The sequence below is a fragment of the Gorilla gorilla genome, chromosome 6 (assembly GCF_029281585.2).
Source record: "Gorilla gorilla gorilla isolate KB3781 chromosome 6, NHGRI_mGorGor1-v2.1_pri, whole genome shotgun sequence".
NCBI classification, from domain to species: Eukaryota; Metazoa; Chordata; class Mammalia; order Primates; family Hominidae; genus Gorilla; species Gorilla gorilla.
The window spans coordinates 71,112,200-71,131,211 of record NC_073230.2 but is presented as its reverse complement, the minus strand read 5'-3'; positions in this window follow the sequence as shown (position 1 = coordinate 71,131,211).

Below are 19,012 nucleotides of genomic sequence, written 5' to 3'. Positions count from 1 at the left end.
TTGCAAATTCCACAAAAAGAGGGTTTCAAATCTGCTCTGTCTAAAGGAAGGTTCTACTCTGTGAGTTGAACACACGCAGCCCAAAGAAGTTACTGAGAATTCTTCTGTCTAGAGTTATTCGCAGAAATCCCGTATCCAACGAAATCCTCAAAGATGTCCAAATATCCACTTGCAGACTTTACAAACAGAGTGTTTCCAAACTACTCTATGAAAAGAAAGGTTAAACTCTCTGAGTGGAACGCACACATCACCAAGTGGTTGCTGAGAATGATTCTCTCTAGTTTTTCTACAAAGATGTTTCCTTTTCTACCGTTGGCCACAAAGCGCTTGAAATCTCCACTTGCAAATTCCACAAAAAGAGGGTTTCAAATCTGGTCTGTCTAAAGGAAGGTTCAACTCTGTGAGTTGAACACACGCAGCCCAAAGAACTTACTGAGAATTCTTCTGTCTATAGTTATTCGCAGAAATCCCTTTTCCAACGAAATCCTCAAAGAGGTCCAAATATCCACTTGCAGACGTTACAAACAGAGTGTTTCCAAACTGCTCTATGAAAAGAAAGGTTAAACTCTGTGAGAGGAACGCACACATCACCAAGTAGTTGCTGAGAATGATTCCCTCTAGTTTTTTTATGAGGATATTTCCTTCTCTACCGTAGGCCCAAGAGCGCTTGAAATCTCCACTTGCAAATTCCACAAAAAGAGGTTTTAAAATCTGCTCTGTCTAAAGGAAGGTTCACACGCAGCACAAAGAAGTTACTGAGAATTCTTCTGTCTAGCGTTATATGCAGAAATCCCGTTTCCAACGAAATCCGCAGAGAGGTCCAAATATCGACTTGCAGACTTTACAAACAGGGTGTTTCCAAACTGCTCTATGAAAAGAAAGGTTAAACTCTGTGAGTGTTATGCACACATCACCAAGTGATTGCTGAGAATAATTCTCTCTAGTTTTTATTCGAAGATATTTCCTTTTCTACCGTTGGCCGAAAAGCGCTTGAAATCTCCAGTTGCAAATTCCACTAAAAGAGGGTTTCAAATCTGCTCTGTTTAAAGGAAGGTTCAAATCTGTGAGTTGAACACACGCAGCCCAAAGAAGTTACTGAGAATTCTTCTGTCTAGAGTTATTCGCAGAAATCCCGTTTCCAACGAAACCCTCAAAGAGGTCCAAATATCCACTTGCAGACTTTACAAACTGAGTGTTTCCAAACTGCTCTATGAAAAGAAAGGTTAAACTCTGTGAGTGGAACACAAACATCACCAAGTGGTTGCTGAGAATGATTCTCTCTAGTTTTTATACGAAGATGTTTCCTTTTCTACCGTTGGCCGCAAATTGCTTGAAAACTAAACCTGCAAATTCCACAAAAAGAGGGTTTCAAATCTGCTCTGTCTAAATGAAGGTTCAACTCTGTGAGTTGAACACACGCAGCCCAAAGAAGTTACTGAGAATTCTTCTCTCTAGCGTTACATGCAGAAATCCCGTTTCCAATGAAATCCTCAAAGAGGTCCAAATATCCACTTGCAGACTTTACAAACAGGGTGTTTCCAAACCGCTCTATGAAAAGAAAGGTTAAACTCTGTGAGTGGAACGCACACATCACCAAGTGGTTGCTGAGAATGATTCCCTCTAGTTTTTATCCGAAGATATTTCCTTTTCTACTGTAGGCCCCAATGCGCTTGAAATCTGCACTTGCAAATTCCACAAAAAGAGGGTTTCAAATCTGCTCTGTCTAAAGGAAGGTTCAACTCTGTGAGTTGAACACACGCAGCACAAAGAAGTTACTGAGAATTCTTCTGTCTAGCGTTATATGCAGAAATCCCGTTTCCAACGAAATCCGCAGAGAGGTCCAAATATCCACTTGCAGACTTTACAAAGAGGGTGTTTCCAAACTGCTCTAGGAAAAGAAAGGTTAAACTCTGTGAGTGGGATGCACACATCACCAAGTGGTTGCTGAGAATAATTCTCTCTAGTTTTTATTCGAAGATATTTCCTTTTCTACCGGTGGCCGAAAGACGCTTGAAATCTCCACTTGCAAATTCCACTAAAAGAGGGTTTCAAATCTGCTCTGTGTAAAGGAAGGTTCAACTCTGTGAGGTGAACGCATGTAGCCCAGAGAAGTTACTGAGAATTCTTCTGTCTAGAGTTATTCGCAGAAATCCCGTTTCCAATGAAATCCTGAAAGAGGTACAAATATCCACTTGCAGACTTTACAAACAGGGTGTTTCCAAACTGCTCTATGAAAAGAAAGGTTAAACTCTGTGAGTGGAACGCACACATCACCAAGTGGTTGCTGAGAATGATTCCCTCTAGTTTTTATACGAAGATATTTCCTTTTCTACTGTTGGCCCCAAAGCGCTTGAAATCTGCACTTGCAAATTCCACAAAAAGAGGGTTTCAAATCTGCTCTGTCTAAAGGAAGATTCAACACTGTGAATTGAACACACGCAGCACAAAAAAGATACTGAGAATTCTTCTGTCTAGTGTTATTCGCAGAAATCCCGTTTCCAATGAAATCCTCAAAGAGGTCCAAATATCCACTTGCAGACTTTACAAACAGAGTGTTTCCAAACTGCTCTATGAAAAGTAAGGTTAAACTCTGTGAGTGGAACACACACATTACCAAGTGGTTGCTGAGAATGATTCTCTGTAGTTTTTATACGAAGATGTTTCCTTTTCTACAATGGGCCACAAAGCGCTTGAAATCTCCACTTGCAAATTTCAGAAAAAGAGGTTTTCAAATCTGCTCTGTCTAAAGGAAGGTTCAACTCTGTGAGTTGAACACACTCAGCACAAAGAAGTTACTAAGAATTCTTCTGTCTAGCGTTATATGCAGAAATCCCGTTTCAAACGAAATCCTCAGAGAGGTCCAAATATCGACTTGCAGACTTTACAAACAGGGTGTTTCCAAACTGCTCTATGAAATGAAAGGTTAAACTCTGTGAGAGGAATGCACACATCACCAAGCAGTTGCTGAGAATGATGCTCTCTACTTTTTATTCGAAGATATTTCCTTTTCTACCGTTGGCCGAAAATCGCTTGAAATCTCCACTTGCAAATTCCAGAAAAAGAGTATTTCAAATCTGCTCTGTCTAAAGGAAGGTTCAACTCTGTGAGTTGAACACACGCAGCCCAAAGAACTTACTGAGAATTCTTCTGTTTAGAGTTATTCGCAGAAATCCCGTTTCCAACGAAATCCGCAAAGAGGTCCAAATATCCACTTGCAGACTTTACAAACAGAGTGTTTCCAACCTGCTCTATGAAAAGAAAGGTTAAACTCTGTGAGTGGAACGCACACATCATCAAGTGGTTGCTGAGAATGATTCTCTCTAGCTTTTATACGAAGATGTTTCCTTTTCTACCGTTGGCCGCAAAGCTCTTGAAATCTTCACTTGCAAATTCCACAAAAAGAGGTTTTCAAATCTGCTGTGTCTAAAGGAAGGTTCAACTCTGTGAGTTTAACACACGCAGCCCAAAGAAGTTACTGAGAATTCTTCTGTCTAGCGTTACATGCAGGAATCCCGTTTCCAACGAAATCCTCAAAGAGGCCCTAATATCCAATTGCAGACTTTACAAACAGAGTGTTTCCAAACTGCTCTATGAAAAGAAAGGTTGAACTCTGTGAGTGGAACGCACACATCACCAAGTGGTTGCTGAGAATGTTTCCCTCTAGTTTTTATACGAAGATATTTCCTTTTCTACCATAGGCCCCAAAGCGCTTGAAATCTCCACTTGCAAATTCCACAAAAAGAGGGTTGCACATCTGCACTGTCTAAAAGAAGGTTCACACGCAGCACAAAGAAGTTACTGAGAATTCTTCTGTCTACCGTTATATGCAGAAATCCCGTTTCCAACGAAATCCACAGAGAGGTCCAAATATCCAATTGCAGACTTTACAAACAGGGTGTTTCCAAACTGCTCTATGAAAAGAAAGGTTAAACTCTGTGAGTGGAACGCACACATCACCAAGTGGTTGCTGAGAATGATTCCCTCTAGTTTTTATCCGAAGATATTTCCTTTTCTACTGTAGGCCCCAAAGCGCTTGAAATCTCCACTTGCAAATTCCACAAAAAGAGGGTTTCAAATCTGCTCTGTCTAAAGCAAGGTTCAACTCTGTGAGTTCAACACACGCAGCACAAAGAAGTTACTGAGAATTCTTCTGTCTAGTGTAATTCGCAGAAATCCCGTTTCCAACGAAATCCTCAAAGAGGTCCAAATATCCACTTGCAGACTTTACAAACAGAGTGTTTCCAAACTGCTCTATGAAAAGAAAGGTTAAACTCTGTGACTGGAACGCACAAATTACCAAGTGGTTGCTGAGAATGATTCTCTCTAGTTATTATACGAAGATGTTTCCTTTTCTACCGTTGGCCGCAAAGCGCTTGAAATCTCCAACTGCAAATTCCACAAAAAGAGGGTTTCAAATCTGCCCTGTGTAAAGGAAGGTTCAACTCTGTGAGTTGAACACACGCAGCCCAAAGAAGTTACTGAGAATTCTTCTGTCTAGCGTTATATGCAGAAATCCCTTTTCCAACGAAATCCTCAAAGAGGTCCAATTATCCACTTGCACACTTTACAAACAGAGTGTTTCCAAACTGCTCTATGAAAAGAAAGGTTAAACTCTGTGAGTGGAACGCACACATTACCAAGTGGTTGCTGAGAATGATCCTCTCTAGTCTGTCTACGAAGATGATTCATTTTCTACCGTTGGCCGCAAAGAGCTTGAAATCTCCACTTGCAAATTCCACAAAAAGAGGGTTTCAAATCTGCTGTGTCTGAAGGAAGGTTCAACTGTATGAGTTAAACACATGCAGCCCAAAGAAGTTACTGAGAATTTTTCTGTCTAGCGTTATATACAGGAATCCCGATTCCAACGAAATCCTCAAAGAGGTCCAAATATCCAATTGCAGACTTTACAAACAGAGTGTTTCCAAACTGCTCTATGAAAAGAAAGCTTAAACTCTGTGAGTGGAACGCACACATCACCAAGTGGTTGCTGAGAATGATTCTCTCTAGTTTTTATTCGAAGATACTTCCTTTTCTACCGTTGGCCGATAAGCGCTTGAAATCTCCACTTGCAAATTCCAGAAAAAGAGGGTTTCAAATCTGCTCTGTCTAAAGGAAGGTTCAACTCTGTGAGTTGAACACACACAGCCCAAAGAAGTTACTGAGAATTCTTCTGTCTAGAGTTATTCTCAGAAATCCCGCTTCCAATGAAATCCTCAATGAGTTCCAAATATCCACTTGCAGACTTTACAAACAGAGTGTTTCCAAACTGCTCTATGAAAAGAAAGGTTAAACTCTGTGACTGGAACGCACACATTACCAAGTGGTTGCTGAGAATGATTCTCTCTAGTTATTATACGAAGATGTTTCCTTTTCTACCGTTGGCCGCAAAGCGCTTGAAATCTCCACCTGCAAATTCCACAAAAAGAGGGTTTCAAATCTGCTCTGTGTAAAGGAAGGTTCAACTCTGTGAGTTGAACACACGCAGCCCAAAGAAGTTACTGAGAATTCTTCTGTCTAGCGTTATATGCAGAAATCCCTTTTCCAAAAAAATCCTCAAAGAGGTCCAAATATCCACTTGCAGACTTTACAAACAGAGTGTTTCCAAACTGCTCTATGAAAAGAAAGGTTAAACTCTGTGAGTGGAACGCACACATCACCAAGTGGTTGCTGAGAATGATTCTCTCTAGCTTTTATACGAAGATGTTTCCTTTTCTACCGTTGGCCGCAAAGCTCTTGAAATCTTCACTTGCAAATTCCACAAAAAGAGGTTTTCAAATCTGCTGTGTCTAAAGGAAGGTTCAACTCTGTGAGTTTAACACACGCAGCCCAAAGAAGTTACTGAGAATTCTTCTGTCTAGCGTTACATGCAGGAATCCCGTTTCCAACGAAATCCACAAAGAGGCCCTAATATCCAATTGCAGACTTTACAAACAGAGTGTTTCCAAACTGCTCTATGAAAAGAAAGGTTGAACTCTGTGAGTGGAACGCACACATCACCAAGTGGTTGCTGAGAATGTTTCCCTCTAGTTTTTATACGAAGATATTTCCTTTTCTACCATAGGCCCCAAAGCGCTTGAAATCTCCACTTGCAAATTCCACAAAAAGAGGGTTGCACATCTGCTCTGTCTAAAGGAAGGTTCACACGCAGCACAAAGAAGTTACTGAGAATTCTTCTGTCTACCGTTATATGCAGAAATCCCGTTTCCAACGAAATCCACAGAGAGGTCCAAATATCCACTTGCAGACTTTACAAACAGGGTGTTTCCAAACTGCTCTATGAAAAGAAAGGTTAAACTCTGTGAGTGGAACGCACACATCACCAAGTGGTTGCTGAGAATGATTCCCTCTTGTTTTTATCCGAAGATATTTCCTTTTCTACTGTAGGCCCCAAAGCGCTTGAAATCTCCACTTGCAAATTCCACAAAAAGAGGGTTTCAAATCTGCTCTGTCTAAAGGAAGGTTCAACTCTGTGAGTTGAACACACACAGCCCAAAGAAGTTACTGAGAATTCTTCTGTCTAGAGTTATTCGCAGAAATCCCGCTTCCAATGAAATCCTCAATCAGTTCCAAATATCCACTTGCAGACTTTACAAACAGAGTGTTTCCAAACTGCTCTATGAAAAGAAAGGTTAAACTCTGTGAGTGGAACGCACACATTACCAAGTGGTTGCTGAGAATGATCCTCTCTAGTCTGTCTACGAAGATGTTTCATTTTCTACCGTTGGCCGCAAAGAGCTTGAAATCTCCACTTGCAAATTCCACAAAAAGAGGGTTTCAAATCTGCTGTGTCTGAAGGAAGGTTCAACTGTATGAGTTGAACACATGCAGCCCAAAGAAGTTACTGAGAATTGTTCTGTCTAGCGTTATATACAGGAATCCCGATTCCAACGAAATCCTCAAAGAGGTCCAAATATCCAATTGCAGACTTTACAAACAGAGTGTTTCCAAACTGCTCTATGAAAAGAAAGCTTAAACTCTGTGAGTGGAACGCACACATCACCAAGTGGTTGCTGAGAATGATTCCCTCTAGTTTTTTTACGAGGATATTTCCTTCTCTACCGTAGGCCCAATAGCGCTTGAAATCTCCACTTGCAAATTCCACAAAAAGAGGTTTTCAAATCTGCTCTGTCTAAAGGAAGGTTCAACTCTGTGAGTTGAATACAAGCAGCACAAAGAAGTTACAGAGAATTTTTCTGTCTAGCGTTATATGCAGAAATCCCGTTTCCAACGAAATCCGCAGAGAGGTCCAAATATCCACTTGCAGACGTTACAAACAGGGAGTTTCCAAACTGCTCTATGAAAAGAAAGGTTAAACTCTGTGAGTGGGATGCAGACATCACAAAGTGGTTGCTGAGAATGATTCTCTCTAGTTTTTATTCGAAGATACTTCCTTTTCTACCGTTGACCGCAAAGCGCTTGAAATCTCCACCTGCAAATTCCACAAAAAGAGGGTTTCAAATCTGCTCTGTCTAAAGGAAGGTCCAACTCTGTGAGTTGAACACACGCAGCCCAAAGAAGTTACTGAGAATTCTTCTGTCTAGCGTTATATGCAGAAATCCCTTTTCCAAAAAAATCCTCAAAGAGGTCCAAATATCCACTTGCAGACTTTACAAACAGAGTGTTTCCAAACTGCTCTATGAAAAGAAAGGTTAAACTCTGTGAGTGGAACGCACACATCACCAAGTGGTTGCTGAGAATGATTCTCTCTAGCTTTTATACGAAGATGTTTCCTTTTCTACCGTTGGCCGCAAAGCTCTTGAAATCTTCACTTGCAAATTTCACAAAAAGAGGTTTTCAAATCTGCTGTGTCTAAAGGAAGGTTCAACTCTGTGAGTTTAACACACGCAGCCCAAAGAAGTTACTGAGAATTCTTCTGTCTAGCGTTACATGCAGGAATCCCGTTTCCATCGAAATCCTCAAAGAGGCCCTAATATCCAATTGCAGACTTTACAAACAGAGTGTTTCCAAACTGCTCTATGAAAAGAAAGGTTGAACTCTGTGAGTGGAACGCACACATCACCAAGTGGTTGCTGAGAATGTTTCCCTCTAGTTTTTATACGAAGATATTTCCTTTTCTACCATAGGCCCCAAAGCGCTTGAAATCTCCACTTGCAAATTCCACAAAAAGAGGGTTGCACATCTGCTCTGTCTAAAGGAAGGTTCACACGCAGCACAAAGAAGTTACTGAGAATTCTTCTGTCTGCCGTTATATGCAGAAATCCCGTTTCCAAAGAAATCCACAGAGAGGTCCAAATATCCACTTGCAGACTTTACAAACAGGGTGTTTCCAAACTGCTCTATGAAAAGAAAGGTTAAACTCTGTGTGTGGAACGCACACATCACCAAGTGGTTGCTGAGAATGATTCCCTCTAGTTTTTATCCGAAGATATTTCCTTTTCTACTGTAGGCCCCAAAGCGCTTGAAATCTCCACTTGCAAATTCCACAAAAAGACGGTTTCAAATCTGCTCTGTCTAAAGCAAGGTTCAACTCTGTGAGTTGAACACACGCAGCACAAAGAAGTTACTGAGAATTCTTCTGTCTAGTGTAATTCACAGAAATCCCGTTTCCAACGAAATCTTCAAAGTGGTCCAAATATCCACTTGCAGACTTTACAAACAGAGTGTTTCCAAACTGCTCTATGAAAAGAAAGGTTAAACTCTGTGACTGGAACGCACACATTACCAAGTGGTTGCTGAGAATGATTCTCTCTAGTTATTATACGAAGATGTTTCCTTTTCTACCGTTGGCCGCAAAGCGCTTTAAATCTCCACCTGCAAATTCCACAAAAAGAGGGTTTCAAATCTGCTCTGTGTAAAGGAAGGTTCAACTCTGTGAGTTGAACACACGCAGCCCAAAGAAGTTACTGAGAATTCTTCTGTCTAGCGTTATATGCAGAAATCCCTTTTCCAAAAAAATCCTCAAAGAGGTCCAAATATCCACTTGCAGACTTTACAAACAGAGTGTTTCCAAACTGCTCTATGAAAAGAAAGGATAAACTCTGTGAGTGGAACACACACATTACCAAGTGGTTGCTGAGAATGATCCTCCCTAGTCTGTCTACGAAGATGTTTCATTTTCTACCGTTGGCCGCAAAGAGCTTGAAATCTCCACTTGCAAATTCCACAAAAAGAGGGTTTCAAATCTGCTCTGTGTAAAGGAAGGTTCAACTCTGTGAGTTGAAGACACGCAGCCAAAAAGAAGTTACTGAGAATTCTTCTGTCTAGCGTTATATGCAGAAAACCCCTTTCAAACGAAATCCTCAAAGAGGTCCAAATATCCACTTGCAGACTTTACAAACAGAGTGTTTCCAAACTGCTCTATGGAAAGAAAGGTTAAACTCTGTGACTGGAACGCACACATTACCAAGTGCTTGCTGAGAATGATTGTGTCTAGTTTTTATAAGAAGTTGTTTCGTTTTCTACCGTGGGCGGCAAAGCGCTTGAAATCTCCACTTGCAAATTCCACAAAAAGAGGGTTTCAAATCTGCTGTGTCTGAAGGAAGGTTCAACTGTATGAGTTGAACACATGCAGCCCAAAGAAGTTACTGAGAATTGTTCTGTCTAGCGTTATATACAGGAATCCCGATTCCAACGGAATCCTCAAAGAGGTCCAAATATCCAATTGCAGACTTTACAAACAGAGTGTTTCCAAACTGCTCTATGAAAAGAAAGCTTAAACTCTGTGAGTGGAACGCACACATCACCAAGTGGTTGCTGAGAATGATTCCCTCTAGTTTTTTTACGAGGATATTTCCTTCTCTACCGTAGGCCCAATAGCGCTTGAAATCTCCACTTGCAAATTCCACAAAAAGAGGTTTTCAAATCTGCTCTGTCTAAAGGAAGGTTCAACTCTGTGAGTTGAATACAAGCAGCACAAAGAAGTTACTGAGAATTTTTCTGTCTAGCGTTATATGCAGAAATCCCGTTTCCAACGAAATCCGCAGAGAGGTCCAAATATCCACTTGCAGACTTTACAAACAGGGAGTTTCCAAACTGCTCTATGAAAAGAAAGGTTAAACTCTGTGAGTGGGATGCAGACATCACAAAGTGGTTGCTGAGAATGATTCTCTCTAGTTTTTATTCGAAGATACTTCCTTTTCTACCGTTGGCCGATAAGCGCTTGAAATCTCCACTTGCAAATTCCAGAAAAAGAGGGTTTCAAATCTGCTCTGTCTAAAGGAAGGTTCAACTCTGTGAGTTGAACACACACAGCCCAAAGAAGTTACTGAGAATTCTTCTGTCTAGAGTTATTCGCAGAATTCCCGCTTCCAATGAAATCCTCAATGAGTTCCAAATATCCATTTGCAGACTTTACAAACAGAGTGTTTCCAAACTGCTCTATGAAAAGAAAGGTTAAACTCTGTGACTGGAACGCACACATTACCAAGTGGTTGCTGAGAATGATTCTCTCTAGTTATTATACGAAGATGTTTCCTTTTCTACCGTTGGCCGCAAAGCGCTTGAAATCTCCACCTGCAAATTCCACAAAAAGAGGGTTTCAAATCTGCTCTGTGTAAAGGAAGGTTCAACTCTGTGAGTTGAACACACGCAGCCCAAAGAAGTTACTGAGAATTCTTCTGTCTAGTGTTATATGCAGAAATCCCTTTTCCAAAAAAATCCTCAAAGAGGTCCAAATATCCACTTGCAGACTTTACAAACAGACTGTTTCCAAACTGCTCTATGAAAAGAAAGGTTAAACTCTGTGAGTGGAACGCACACATTACCAAGTGGTTGCTGAGAATGATCCTCTCTAGTCTGTCTACGAAGATGTTTCATTTTCTACCGTTGGCCGCAAAGAGCTTGAAATCTCCACTTGCAAATTCCACAAAAAGAGGGTTTCAAATCTGCTCTGTGTAAAGGAAGGTTCAACTCTGTGAGTTGAAGACACGCAGCCCAAAGAAGTTACTGAGAATTCTTCTGTCTAGCGTTATATGCAGAAATCCCCTTTCAAACGAAATCCTCAAAGAGGTCCAAATATCCACTTGCAGACTTTACAAACAGAGTGTTTCCAAACTGCTCTATGAAAAGAAAGGTTAAACTCTGTGACTGGAACGCACACATTACCAAGTGGTTGCTGAGAATGATTCTGTCTAGTTTTTATACGAAGTTGTTTCGTTTTCTACCGTGGGAGGCAAAGCGCTTGAAATCTCCACTTGCAAATTCCACAAAAAGAGGGTTTCAAATCTGCTGTGTCTGAAGGAAGGTTCAACTGTATGAGTTGAACACATGCAGCCCAAAGAAGTTACTTAGAATTGTTCTGTCTAGCGTTATATACAGGAATCCCGATTCCAACGAAATCCTCAAAGAGGTCCAAATATCCAATTGCAGACTTTACAAACAGAGTGTTTCCAAACTGCTCTATGAAAAGAAAGCTTAAACTCTGTGAGTGGAATGCACACATCACCAAGTGGTTGCTGAGAATGATTCCCTCTAGTTTTTTTACGAGGATATTTCCTTCTCTACCGTAGGCCCAATAGCGCTTGAAATCTCCACTTGCAAATTCCACAAAAAGAGGGTTTCAAATCTGCTCTGTCTAAAGGAAGGTTCAACTCTGTGAGTAGAACACACGCAGCCCAAAGAAGTTACTGAGAATTCTTCTGTCTAGCGTTATATGCAGAAATCCCGTTTCCAACGAAATCCGCAGAGAGGTCCAAATATCCACTTGCAGAATTTACAAACAGGGTATTTCCAAACTGCTCTATGAAAAGAAAGGTTAAACTCTGTGAGTGGGATGCACACATCACGAAGTGGTTGCTGAGAATGATTCTCTCTAGTTTTTATTCGAAGATATTTCCTTTTCTACCGTGGGCCGATAAGCGCTTGAAATCTCCACTTGCAAATTCCGCAAAAAGAGGGTTTCAAATCTGTTCTGTGTAAAGGATGGTTCCACTCTGTGAGTTGAACACACGCAGCCCAAAGAAGTTACTGAGAATTCTTCTGTCTAGAGTTATTCGCAGAAATCCCGTTTCCAACGAAATCCTCAAAGAGGTCCAAATATCCACTTGCAGACTTTACAAACAGAGTGTTTCCAAACTGCTCTATGAAAAGAAAGGTTAAACTCTGTGACTGGAACGCACACATTACCAAGTGGTTGCTGAGAATGATTCTGTCTAGTTTTTATACGAAGTTGTTTCGTTTTCTACCCTTGGCGGCAAAGCGCTTTAAATCTCCATTTGCAAATTCCACAAAAAGAGGGTTTCAAATCTGCTGTGTCTAAAGGAAGGTTCAACTCTATGAGTTGAACACATGCAGCCCTAAGAAGTTACTGAGAATTGTTCTGTCTAGCGTTATATGCAGGAATTCCGATTCCAACGAAATCCTCAAAGAGGTCCAAATATCCAATTGCAGACTTTACAAACAGAGTGTTTCCAAACTGCTCTATGAAAAGAAAGCTTAAACTCTGTGAGTGGAACGCACACATCACCAAGTGGTTGCTGAGAATGATTCCCTCTAGTGTTTATACGAAGATATTTCCTTTTCTTCCGTAGGCCCCAAAGCGCTTGAAATCTCCACTTGCAAATTCCACAAAAAGAGGGTTTCAAATCTGCTCTGTCTAAAGGAAGGTTCAACTCTGTGAGTTGAACACACGCAGCACAAAGAAGTTACTGATAATTCTTCTGTGTAGCGTTATAAGCAGAAATCCCGTTTCCAACGAAATCCACAGAGAGGTCCAAATATCGACTTGCAGACTTTACAAACAGGGTGTTTCCAAACTGCTCTATGAAAAGAAAGGTTAAACTCTGTGAGTGGGATGCACACATCACCAAGTGGTTGCTGAGAATGATGCTCTCTACTTTTTATTCAAAGATATTTCTTTTTCTACCGTGGGCCGGTAAGCGCTTGAAATCTCCAATTGCAAATTCCGCAAAAAGAGGGTTTCAAATCTGCTCTGTCTAAAGGATGGTTCCATTCTGTGAGTTGAACACACGCAGCCCAAAGAAGTTACTGAGAATTCTTCTGTCTAGAGTTATTCGCAGAAATCCGGTTTCCAACGAAATCGTCAAAGAGGTCCAAATATCCACTTGCAGACTTTACAAACTGAGTGTTTCCAAACTGCTCTTTGAAAAGAAAGGTTAAACTCCTTGAGTGGAATGCACACATTACCAAGTGGTTGCTGAGAATGATTCTCTCCAGTTTTTATACGAAAATGTTTCCTTTTCTACCGTTGGCTGCAAAGTGCTTGAAATCTCCACTTGCAAATTCCACAAAAAGAGGGTTTCAAATCTGCTCTGTCTAAAGGAAGGTTCAACTCTGTGAGTTGAACACACGCAGCACAAAGAAGTTACTGAGAATTCTTCTGTCTAGAGTTATTCGCAGAAATCACGTTTCCAACGAAATCGCCAGAGAGGTCCAAATATCCACTTGCAGACATTACAAACAGAGTGTTTCCAAACTGCTCTATGAAAAGAAAGGTTAAACTCTGTGAGTGGAACGCACACATTACCAAGCGGTTGCAGAGAATGATTCTCTCCAGTTTTTATACGAAGATGTTTAATTTTCTAAAGTTGGCCGCAAAGTGCTTGAAATCTCCACTTGGAAATTCCGCAAAAAGAGGGTTTCAAATCTGCTCTGTCTAAAGGAAGGTTCAACTCTGTGAGTTGAACACACGCAGCCCAAAGAAGTTTCTGAGAATTCTTTTGTCTAGAGTTATTCGCAAAATTCCCCTTTCCAACGATATGCACAAAGAGGTCCAAATATCCACTTGCAGACTTTACAAACAGAGTGTTTCCAAACTGCTATATGAAAAGAAAGGTTAAACTCTGTGAGTGGAACGCACACATCACCAAGTGGTTGCTGAGAATAATTCTCTCTAGTTTTTATACGAAGATGTTTCCATTTCTACCGTTGGCAGCAAAGTGCTTGAAATCTCCACTTGCAAATTTCTCAAAAATAGTGATTCAAATCTGCTCTGTGTAAAGGAAGGTTCAACTCTGTGAGTTGAACACACGCATCCCAAAGAAGTTTCTGAGAATTCTTCTGTCTAGCGTTATATGCAGAGTTCCCGTTTCCAACGAAATCCTCAAGGAGTTCCAAATATCCACTTGCAGACTTTACAAACAGAGTGTTTCCAAACTGCTCTATGAAAAGAAAGGTTAAACTCTGTGAGTGGAACGCACACATCACCAAGTGGTTGCTGAGAATGATTCTCTCTAGTTTTTATACGAAGATATTTCCTTTTCTACCATTGGCCACAAAGCGCATGAAATCTCCACTTGCAAATTCCAAAAAAAGAGGGTTTCAAATCTGCTCCGTGTAATGGAAGGTTCAACTCTGTGAGTTGAACACACGCAGCCCATAGAAGTTACTGAGAATTATGTCTAGCGTTATATGCAGTAATCCCGTTTCCAACGAAATCCTCAAAGAGGTCCAAATATCCACTTGCAGACTTTACAAACAGAGTGTTTCCAAACTGCTATATGAAAAGAAAGGTTAAACTCTGTGAGTGGAACGCACACATCACCAAGTGGTTGCTGAGAACGATTCTCTCCAGTTTTTATACGAAAATGTTTCCTTTTCTACCGTTGGCGGCAAAGTGCTTGAAATCTCCACTTGCAAATTCCACAAAAAGAGGGTTTCAAATCTGCTCTGTCTAAAGGAAGGTTCAAATCTGTGAGTTGAACACACGCAGCCCAAAGAAGTTACTGAGAATTCTTCTGTCTAGAGTTATTCGCAGAAAACCCGTTTCCAACGAAATCGCCAGAGAGGTCCAAATATCCACTTGCAGACTTTACAAACAGAGTGTTTCCCACCTGCTCTATGAAAAGAAAGGTGAAACTCTGTGAGTGGAACGCACTCATCACCAAGTGGTTGCTGAGAATGATTCTCTCTAGTTTTTATACGAAGATGTTTCCTATTCTACCGTTGGCTGCAAAGCGCTTGAAATCTCCACTTGCAAATTCCACAAAAAGAGGGTTTCAAATCTGCTCGGTGTAAAGGAACGTTCAACTCTGTGATTTGAAGACACGCAGCCCAAAGAAGTTACTGAGGATTCTTCTGTCCAGCGTTATATGCAGAAATCCCGTTTCCAACGAAATCCTCAAAGAGGTCCAAATATCCCCTTGCGGACTTTACAAACAGAGTGTTTCCAAACTGCTCTATGAAAAGAAAGGTTAAACTCTGTGAGTGGAACGCACACATTACCAAGCGGTTGCTGAGAGTGATTCTCTCCAGTTTTTATACGAAGATGTTTCCTTTTCTAACGTTGGCCGCAAATTGCTTGAAATCTCCACTTGCAAATTCCGCAAAAAGAGGCTTTCAAATCTGCTCTGTCTAAAGGAAGGTACAACTCTGTGAGTTGAACACACGCAGCCCAAAGAAGTTTCTGAGAATTCTTTTGTCCAGAGTTATTCGCAAATTTCCCGTTTCCAACGAAATCCACAAAGAGGTCCCAATATCCACTTGCAGACTTTACAAACAGAGTGTTTCCAAACTGCTATATGAAAAGAAAGGTTAAACTCTGTGAGTGGAACGCACACATCACCAAGTTGTTGCTGAGAATGATTCTCTCTAGTTTTTATACGAAGATGTTTCCTTTTCTACCGTTGGCTGCAAAGTGCTTGAAATCTCCACTTGCAAATTTCGCAAAAAGAGGGTTTCAAATCTGCTCTGTCTAAAGGAAGGTTCAACTCTGTGAGTTGAACACACGCAGCCCAAAGAAGTTTCTGAGAATTCTTCTGTCTAGAGTTATATGCAGAAATCCCGTTTCCAAAGAAATCCACAAAGAGGTCCAAATATCCACTTGCAGACTTTACAAACAGAGTGTTTCCAAACTGCTCTATGAAAAGAAAGGTTAAACTCTGTGAGTGGAATGCACACATCACCAAGTGGTTGCTGAGAATGATTCTCTCTAGTTTTTATTCGAAGATATTTCCTTTTCTACCATTGGCCGAAAAGTGCTTGAAATCTCCACTTGCAAATTCCACAAAAAGAGGGTTTCTAATCTGCTCTGTGTAAAGGATGGTTCAACCCTATGAGTTGAACACACGCAAATCAAAGAAGTTACTGTGAATTCTTCTGTCTAGATTTATTCGCAGAAATCCCGTTTCCAACGAAATCGCCAGAGAGGTCCAAATATCCACTTGCAGACTTTACAAACAGAGTGTTTTCAAACTGCTCTATGAAAAGAAAGGTTAAACTCTGTGAGTGGAACGCACACATCACCAAGTGGTTGCTGAGAATCATTCTCTCTAGTTTTTATACGAAGATGTTTCCTTTTCTACCGTTGGCCGCAAAGCGCTTGACATCTCCACTTTGCAAATTCCACAAAAAGAGGGTTTCAAATCTGCTCTGTGTAATGGAAGTTTCAACTCTGTGAGTTGAACACACGCAGCCCAAAGAAGTTACTGAGAATTCTGTCTAGCGTTATATGCAGAAATCCCGTTTCCAAAGAAATCCTGAAAGAAGTCCAAATATCCACTTGCAGACTTTACAAACAGAGTGTTTCCAAACTGCTCTATGAAAAGAAAGGTTAAACTCTTTGAGTGGAATGCACACATTACCAAGTGGTTGCTGAGAATGATTCTCTCCAGTTTTTATACGAAGATGTTTCCTTTTCTACCGTTGGCTGCAAAGTGCTTGAAATCTCCACTTGGAAATTCCACAAAAAGAGGGTTTCAAATCTGCTCTGACTAAAGGAAGGTTCAACTCTGTGAGTTGAACACACGCAGCCCAAAGAAGTTACTGAGAATTCTTCTGTCTAGAGTTATTCGCAGAAATCCCGTTTCCAACGAAATCGCCAGAGAGGTCCAAATATGCACTTGCAGACTTTACACACAGAGTGTTTCCAAACTCCTCTATGAAAAGAAAGGTGAAACTCTGTGAGTGGAACGCACACATCACCAAGTGGTTGCTGAGAATGATTCTCTCTAGTTTTTATACGAAGTTGTTTCCTTTTCTACCGTTGGCTGCAAAGCGCTTGAAATCTCCACTTGCAAATTCCACAAAAAGAGGGTTGCAAATCTGCCGTGTCTAAAGGAAGGTTCAACTCTGTGAGTTGAACACACGCAGCACAAAGAAGTTACTGAGAATTCTTCTGTCTAGTGTTATATGCAGAAATCCCGTTTCCAACGAAATCCTCAAATAGGTCCAAATATCCACTTGCAGACTTTACAAACTGAGTGTTTCCAAACTGCTCTATGAAGAGAAAGGTTAAACTCTGTGAGTGGAACGCACACACTACCAATTGGTTGCTGAGAATGATTCTCTCCAGTTTTTATACGAAGATGTTTCCTTTTCTACCGTTGGCCGCAAAGCGCTTGAAATCTCCACTTGCAAATTCCACAAAAAGAGGGTTTCAAATCTGCTCTGTGTAATGGAAGGTTCAACTCTGTGAGTTGAACACATGCAGCCCAAAGAAGTTACTGAGAATTCTGTCTAGCGTTATATGCAGTAATCCCGTTTCCAACGAAATCCTCAAAGAGGTCCAAATATCCACTTGCAGACTTTACAAACAGAGTGTTTCCAAACTGCTCTATGAAAAGAAAGGTTAACCTCTGTGAGTGGAAGGCACACATCACAAAGTGGTTGCTGAGAATGATTCTCTCTAGTTTTTCTGCGAAGATGGTTCCTTTTCTACCGTTGGCCGAAAAGTGCTTGAAATCTCCAATTGCAAATTCCACAAAAAGAGGGTTGCAAATCTGCCGTGTCTAAAGGAAGGTTCAACTCTGTGAGTTGAACACACGCAGCACAAAGAAGTTACTGAGAATTCTTCTGTCTAGTGTTATATGCAGAAATCCCGTTTCCAACGAAATCCTCAAATAGGTCCAAATATCCACTTGCAGACTTTACAAACTGAGTGTTTCCAAACTGCTCTATGAAGAGAAAGGTTAAACTCTGTGAGTGGAACGCACACATTACCAAGTGGTTGCTGAGAATCATTCTCTCTAGTTATTATACGAACATGTTTCCTTTTCTACCGTTGGCCGCAAAGCGCTTGAAATCTCCACTTGCAAATTACACAAAAAGAGGCTTTCCAATCTGCTCTGTCTTAAGGAAGGTTCAGCTCCATGTGTTAAACACCTGCAGCCCAAAGAAGTTACTGAGAATTCTTCTGTCTAGCGTTATATGCAGGAATGCCGTTTCCAACGAAATCAGCAGAGAGGTCCAAATATCCACTTGCAGACTTTACAAACAGGGTGTTTCCAAACGGCTCTATGAAAAGAAAGGTTAAACTCTGTGAGTGGGATGCACACATCACCAAGTGGTTGCTGAGAATAATTCTCTATAGTTTTTATTCGAAGATATTTCGTTTTCTACCGTTGGCCGAAAAGTGCTTGAAATCTCCAATTGCAAATTCCACAAAAAGAGGGTTTCAAATCTGCTCTGTTTAAAGGAAGGTTCAACTCTGTGAGTTGAACACACGCAGCCCAAAAAGTTACTGAGAATTCTTCTGTCTAGAGTTATTCGCAAAAATCCCGTTTCCAACGAAATCCTCAAAGAGGTCCAAATATCCACTTGCAGACGTTACAAACAGAGTTTTTCCAAACTGCTCTATGAAAAGAAAGGTTAACCTCTGTGAGTGGAAGGCACACATCACAAAGTGGTTGCTGAGAATGATTCTCTCTAGTTTTTCTGCGAAGATGGTTCCTTTTCTACCGTTGGCGGCAAAGCACTTGAAATCTCCACTTTCAAATTCCACAAAAAGAGGGTTTGAAATCTGCTCTGTCTAAAGGAATGTTCAACTCTGTGAGTTGAACACACGCAGCACAAAGAAGTTACTGAGAATTCTTCTGTCTAGAGTTATTCACAGAAATCCCGTTTCCAACGAAATCCTCAAAGAGGTCCAAATATCCACCGGCAGAGTTTACAAACAGAGTGTTTCCAAACTGCTCTATGAAAAGAAAGGTTAAACTCTGTGAGTGGAACGCACACATTACCAAGTGGTTGCTGAGAATGATTCTCTCTAGTTTTTATATGAAGCTATTTCCTTTTCTACCGTTGGCCGCAAAGCGCTTGAAATCTCCACTTGCAAATTCCACAAAAGGAGGGTTTCATATCTGCTCTGTCTAAAGGA